The sequence below is a fragment of the Talpa occidentalis genome, unplaced genomic scaffold, assembly GCF_014898055.3.
Source record: "Talpa occidentalis isolate TD23 unplaced genomic scaffold, MPIMG_talOcc4v2.1 talOcc4.7, whole genome shotgun sequence".
In the NCBI taxonomy this organism is placed as follows: domain Eukaryota; kingdom Metazoa; phylum Chordata; class Mammalia; order Eulipotyphla; family Talpidae; genus Talpa; species Talpa occidentalis.
Window position 1 is genome coordinate 28,707,938 of NW_023605083.1, and position 7,654 is coordinate 28,715,591.

The window sequence follows — 7,654 nt, forward strand, 5'->3', positions numbered from 1 at the left end:
TCATTTATCCCTGTCCACAACTCCCAGGACTTAGTGCCAGGCCCTAGGCTAAGCACTCTACAAGAGTCTTCACAACCCTATATCTTATCATAGCATGTATCTTATCATAGCATGTTAAAGTAAAACCACCTTACATTCTTGAATTCTAATCCCCTTACTTTTAGAAAAGAAATTCACTGAAGCTCAGGGGAGTTTGCCTACTTCATGATTTTTCTGGGACAAACTCTGTCCCCAAGGATACACGATCACTTAGACATTGCACCTGTTTGTGCCTCTTTAAGGTATTTGTGCCCACAAATAGTAGGAATATCTCTTAGGTCACTGTGATCAGGGTCTGTACAGTCTCTCAGACTTGCATGGTAACTGGGTACCCTCAGATAACCCTAGAGATAATGTCAGGATTATTCCAGAACAGGAGAAATCTGTTGTTGTTTTTTTTTTTTTTTTTGCTTGGACTAGACATTATTAACCCCGAACTCTTCCAACTCATTCACTTCCAGAGTTATACAAAAAAGTAATAATATAAAACTGCAATTTCATCTACTTGAATTTCTCTCACACATTTACAAACATAACTTCTGCTTTGACTCTATTTAGAGTATCTTTTTTAAACCAGCAATTCTAGAATTGTAGAATGTTTTCTTCTTTTCCACTCATTCACACTCCAGATATTTGTTCCTGTCAATGAGCTGGGCAAGGGTGGAGGGGTGGAGATACAGAAGTGAAAAGAGACTCTGCCCTCAAGAAGGCTAATATATTAAAATAAACATGTAAAAACATATCACAAGTGATAGTTCTGACACCAGGATTTTTTTCAACCGCAGGATTTCTTTGCTATATTGTGATACATAGTATAGTATTTTTATAATTAAAACCAACTTATGCTGTTTTGCCAGTTTGTGGTTGTCCTAGTATGTGGCTGTCCCAACTAAAAATCTGACAAAATAAATTAGTCCAAATTAATATGAATCATTCCTAAATTGAATAATTTACCAGTATATATTATGCCACATAAATATAAGAGGTTTGTTTTCCCCCAAGTTAGTCAAATACGCATTTCAAGTCCACATAAACCAACTGGGAAGTATGCATTTCCTTCCTAGTTTAGAAGTATGCATTTCCTTCTCTGAGTTCTGCCTAAACCTTGGCTTTATTATCAAAGGTCTCAAGAACAGGCTTATGAGCCTGAAACTAGAACACAAGGCTTGTTTGATGTGCATCCTAAAATAATGATTATCATTCTCACCTCTGATAAAAGGTAGTACCTAAGGGGATAGCTCCTTCCTGCTTGTGTTAGGCCAGTGTGGGGAAGAAAATGCGCAGGGGGGGGTGTGTGTGTGAATGAGTTTAGACAACAGTTTAGAGTTGTTTCCTTATCTGAAAATTGATGGGATTAAATGAATACCTCTCCACAATCCCTTTCAAGCTCCAAAGTCAAGGGATTCCCTCCTCCCAAAAAGTCCTAGGGGGAAACTGGGGCAAGGAAGGCTTGGGTACTTAAAGCATCACCTCATCCTTTCAGTATCTACAAACACAGTTCTTTGTGGCGGTGAAGATCAGAAAACTTTAATTAGTATTTAGTGGGATAGCATTAATAGGACAGGCACAGATACAATTTGTCCAAAATTGGCTTTAATCCTTTCTTAATTTCATGGTCACCATTTTTCTTGCTTCAAGCTAGTTGGTGGGCAGTGGCCGGGGGACTCAGAAAATCCCACCTCTTTTCAGAGGCACGTTTTCCACCCTAACCCAATGGGAGGTTATGTCCAGCCCTCCCGCTGGGGATTTAAATTCCAAGGGAGCCTCTGCCAGAGTCTCCCCAACTCTCCAGGTCGGGCTAATCACCTTGTGCTTAAAAATAACAGATTGCCAGGTCCCAGTCCAGCCCAGGCCCAGGGAGGTTTAGGTTAAAACCGCACTGTGTAGATCCTGGGTTCTGCCAGCCCTGGCTTTTCTCACTTTTTCCTGCTGGGAGGCGTGGACAGTGCTGGGCAGAGCTGCCAGTCTCCAGGCGGGCAGGAAGGAGACCAGATGGCCCACTGGGGGTAGAAGATCACGTGTCAGACCTCACACTGGGCTGGATGCAGACTTCTTTCAGTAGCCAGGCCCTTCGTTTTCGGCGACCCCACACAGGCACCCGGGACTTATTGGAAAGCAGTGTACCTTAGGGAGGGCTGGGAATTTAAAGGCAGGTGGCGGACTTGGGGAGGGGAAAGGCGGGGCTCAAGGGATCCGGCTTCCCACAATGGCGAAGTGCCTAGATTTGAAATGTAATCAGGTAAAGCCCTATCTGGTGCAACGCCCGTCGCAGGGATGACAGTTAACACCCCGGGGCTGAAGAGGGTGGGGAACTCCAGCCCGCGAGAAAACTTGCACGACGCCCTACTTTGCTTTCGCTCCACTTAGCAGCTTTCCGCAAAACTCCAAGCCTCTCCTTAGCCGAGCAGAAAGGCCACCCGTTCATGCATATGCAGGAGGATAAGTTTAGCTCGCAGCCCCCAGCGCTCCGAGAAGCCCCGCGCAGCTCCCAGTGAATCACCCGCGCTCGGGGGCGGGCGCTCGGCTCCGGCCTCAGACTGGCGGGCGGCGCAGCCACTTGCGGGCCGCGCGCCCGGGTCTGGCATCGCCCTTTTAAAAAGTCTTCCGCAGGCGGCCGCCGCAGCAGCAGCAGCCGGAGGAGGCGAGTTCATCTGAGGACAGTCCCAGTTCTCAGAAATCCCTTCCCTGCTGGAACATCAAGCTCCCTTTACTGCAGTTGAACAAACTGCCCTAGATTGGGGGATGAGGAACCCGCCCCAAACTCGTGCAAGGAGCTCCGGGCGCCCCGCGCCCACGTGAGCTAACCTTGAAATGAGCCCCCGCACCGGGAGGGAGGCGGAGCGGGCGGGAGGGGATGGGGCTGGGCGGGGGCCGGTGGTTGGCCTCCTGTGGCCCTAGTCCTTGGGGTTTGAGCCTTCCGCGTGCGCGTACCGCCCCCACTGCGCTGTTTCGTAACTCCAGTGGTTTTCTTTCTTTTTTTTAAGTATCGGGTTAAGACAGTGTGTGTGTGTGTGTTGTGTGTTTTGGGGGAGGGCCGGGAGGCACCTTTTCCATCCCCCACGCCTGCAAGAGACAGGAAAACCTGCCCCGCAGGCCCCCCTTTGGAAACACTGCGGAGTAGGGTGTCTAGATGACATCAGCTTCTAAACATAGTCCGCACCGCACCCCAAGTCTGAGCGCCACCGACAGGGCTTGAGCAGGGGGGAGCGCGGGGGAGTTGGCTGCCGCTGTCCGCGGCGGAGCAGGCCGGCGGGTCTGCGCTGGAGAGAAGATGACTTTGCAGGAATTGTGCTCGCACAGTTTTGCAGGCAAACCTCTCCCGCGATGGGCAGGTCACGGGTTAGGAAACATTCCTGCCATTCTGCGATCTTCCCTGCCTCATGAAAGCCACGCACACGTACACACACGCAGCCCTGGGATCTAGTGCGCCTTTATTTCCAAATTAACGCAGCCCTAGCCTGGCACCCAGATCCCGCCCGTCAGGGGAGCACCCGCGCCCTCCAGCCCCACGCCTGCCTCCCGGCTGAGCCCGCGATGGGGTCGGCGCGGCCCTCCGGTGAGTCAGATGGGCTGTGTTTCCTGTGGTTGTTGTGGAACAGTTTGTCCTTTTTACCCGCCCCCCCCCCCGCCCGGTCTCCACCCCCTTGGTAAATATAGCGCTCACGTTTCATCATCTCTTTGTCCAACGAGCGCCAGACACCCCGGCCCGCTGCCCCCGCCGCCTCGCCTCCTCCCGGCTCGCGGTTACCTCGCATAACCCCGTGCGAGCAGGCGGTGGGCAGCAGCCCGCCCTGCGCCCCCCACCCCACCCGCCAGCCCTGCACCCCAGCAGTTCCCGCTCCACTACATTCCCACCCGCCCTCCTCTGCCCTCCCGGCTCCCAACTCCCACTAAAGTGTGCCCACATGCCACTTGCGCTACCCCGGTGTCCTGGGGCCGGGATCGAGGTGTGTGTGGGTGTGGGGAGGTGGACCCCCTTCTTTCCAGACCCAGGCATCACCCCACGCTCAGGTCAGCATCGGATCGTTCACTCATCCCACCTCCCCCACTCCCAGGGCCGCCCCCTGTTCCCCTCGGGGAGCGCAGGTGACAAGCTGCTGAGACAGTGTCTGATTCACCGACAGCTGAAGCGACCGAGCGTGCGAGAGGGTGGGCGCTGCGCGAACCATCTCCTTCCCACCCTCCCGGGGAGGGGAGTGGGCTGGAGGGTCGTGAAAGGCGAGGTGGGTGGATAACAGCCGCGAAGTGCGTGCTTACTCTTCCCTCGCTCCCTTCCCCTCCCGGTTTCATTTCCACACTTGTAGCCACCCACCGGGGACCGGAGGCGGCTGGTGTTCTCTGAGCGCAGGGAACTGGCTCTCTCTGTGGTCTCCTGTTTACTTCCCTCCTTCCCTCCTCCACTTCCCCTCCCTCCTCTTTGCTCCCCCCCACCACCAACCCCCCTCCCCCCACGGCTGCCTCCCGCCCGGAGCAGCTGGGAAACCTGCAGCAAAACACTGCAGTCATGAGACTGCCCTGGACCCTAGCAGTGCCCGGGGTTTGCCCTGCCTTGCCCTGCTCTGCCCTGCCCTCCCCTGTTGTGCCCAGTGAGCACTTGGGGCACTTCTTTGTCCTGGAGAGAAAGTCTCTTGGGGTGCCCCATCCTGGATTGTGGAAGGGGCGACAGCCTTCCTCCACTTCTAATTTCTCTCACTCTTCCTCTCGCCGGTTGGCACCAGATACCATCCCATGGGGGGCCCTGCCTGACTGCCTTTTGGCCAGGGCTCTGGGCCACCTCCTTGAGTGACCACCTGTCCAGGGAGGCGTAGTGAGAGAGCTGACAGTGTAGAAAAGCTCGCAATCCAGGATACTGCAGAGCTAATTTATTTGCCATCCCAGGCTGTCCTGTTTGTGACAAGGTGCCCAAAATTCCCTGCTGACCAAGATTTTCAAGCAGAGCCCAGAAACCTGCTCGCAGGGACACACCCTCTCCTTATGGAGTGGGATGAAACCTTCCCTTCAAATCTTGCTTCCCAGTAGGGAGGAATTCGGTCTCTCTCCCTAAGTGAGCTGAGTGAACAAAGAATTCTTGAGGAGGCCATGAGGGCTGTGCTCTGGTTGCTGCCTGCCTGAAGTTCACCCCACTTAAAAAACCACCTCTTCACCACCACTCTCTGTTCCACTGCCATGGTTACCAGTTCCCTGTCCTTCGGCAGCACAAATGTTGCAGAGGCAGAAACAAACAAGGGCATTTTATATGTTCTTTTAAATATCCAAAACACCGCCTTGGTATTTTGGTAGCAGAGACGAGGAATACAAGTCCTAGCTGTTCCCTGGTTTCCCTCTGACCCCACAACCCTGAATAAATCCTTCACTCTGGCCAGCCTCTCAACTGCCAAGGGAGGGAAGGAAGCTTATTGAAATAGTAGAGAGTGGAATCTAGAACAGATCAAGTCCACCCACCACAGGAGAATTATTACCCCAGTAAGTCTATTTTTACCCTCCCCCCCTTTGAGGTGGGGGGCAGTTCCTTTGAAGTGTCTGCCATCGAGACTACACCACCCCTGCTTATCTTTTGTCTTTTACACCCCTGTCTTTTGCAGGCTCTTGTGCACTCCACCTCATTCCCGAAGATTCCAGTACCTGACACACAGTCTCCAACCCCACCACATTCCTATTAACTTGTTTAAAGATTTTCACATCCCCATAGGAGTCCCCATGGGAGTCTCCATAGAACTATGATCCTTCTGAAACCCCCGTTCCTGCACTGCAACCATTCTTCTTCCACCCTCCTATCCTGTGGGCAGCCTGAACTTTTTCATCACCAAATAATAACACTGTATATTTGAACATTTCAAGCACCCTGGCCAATGCCTCATTCCCTCCCGGCTTATTTCCTCCAGTAAACCCGTTTGAACACGACTTTCACCCTGTTTTGATTTCCAATCTATATGTTCACTGTTCAGCACTGCCCTTGTCATCTCACCAACCCCTCCCCAGCTCAGATTGCATGGTCTATCACCATATGGTTCTTCTGCCTCCACCCCTCACTTCCTTGTTCCTGGGACCACTTGGCAAAACCCTGATTCTGATTTTAGCACACCAGACAAAAACAACAGTGCTAACTGTTATCACTAACTTTACGGTCACAAGTCTCCAGTGGGCGCTCACCGCTGTCCTGCATTCCCCTAGTTGGTTTCTTTTCCCACACTCTGAAATGACTACATTGCACCTTCCACCTCAAATATCCAACACCCCTCCCCTTCCTCACTCTGAGCTGAAAACCTTATTTCACAGAGAAAATAAAAGCAATTTGACAAGAACTGCTTCATCTTCCCACTGCCAGAGCATCCCAACTACCTGCCTTTCCTCCTGGACTCTACCTTCCCTCCTGTCACATGGAATAGGGTCCCTGCTCTAATCGAAGGCAAAGTCTTCCACTTGGTACCAGGCCCTGCCCTTCCCCCTTTTTTCTAAGTGCTCTTGAAGTGATCCCCACCCACATCTCCTCACCAATTGTCTGTCTGTTCTAGAGAATTCACTTCAGCAAGAAAACACGATGCACTCCCTCCTGTCTTTGTATTTGTATGAGCCCATGTTTTCCCATATTACTCCATTTGCCATTTTTCCCTGGTTGCAAAACACCTCAAAGTTGCCTCTATTCCCTCCCTGTGTCTCCACACCTAGTCTCTCTCCATCTCACGACAGTCAGATTTTCACCCCTATCTCTTGCACTATCAGAATTGCTCGTCGAGGTCACAAATAACTTCCATCTTGCCCACTCTATTGGACAGTCCTTTCACTTCACCCCACAGCAAAGAAGGAAGACTAAGATGGATGGTCAGTGAAGCAAGAGGAAACCAGGAGAATATGGTGTCCTAGAAGCCAAGAGAAGAAATCTTGCCAAGGAAGAGAGATCAATTCCTTCTTAGTCCTTTTCTGGTTTCAGTTCTCCTGGCTCCCTGAAAGTTGGAGTGTCCCAGAGTCCTGACTCTTCTTTGTTTACACTCAAATCCCCTAGTGACTTAATCCACCCTCAAGGCTTGAATATCTTCTATATGCCAATGACTCTCAAGTTTTTATCTTCATTACAGACCTCACTCTTGACTTCACCTTTTTTTTAAAAGATTTATTTATTTATGCATACAAGAACTGGGGTACAGGCCAGAGGTGCCGGGGGTGGGGTTGGAGTATGTGTGTGTGAGAGAGGATTCACCAGAGACAGAGTGGGGAACAGAACAGGCAGATTGACTGAAATACACTGCTGAGGGGAACAGCGGGCGAGTCAGGAGAGGTCTGCTGCGCCATGTGGGTAGCTCCCTGGCTGGCCAGGGATTGAACTTGTGCTGCAGTGGCTGCAGATAGCTTCATTGTGCTGACTTAACTCCTTGCGCCACCAGGGAGGACCCTTGACTTCACCTTTGACTCTGCTACATATATTCATCATCTCCGCTTGGATATCTAGTTTAATATGTTAAACTTAACATATTAAAATAGAACTGATGGTTATTTCCCCCAAGATGACTCTATTCAAAGAATTCCTCATCTTAGATAAAGGCATTCCTGGGCTCTGGTTGCCAGGGCCAACAACTGAGGCATTTTCCTTGATTCATACCCCATAGCTAATCCATCAGGA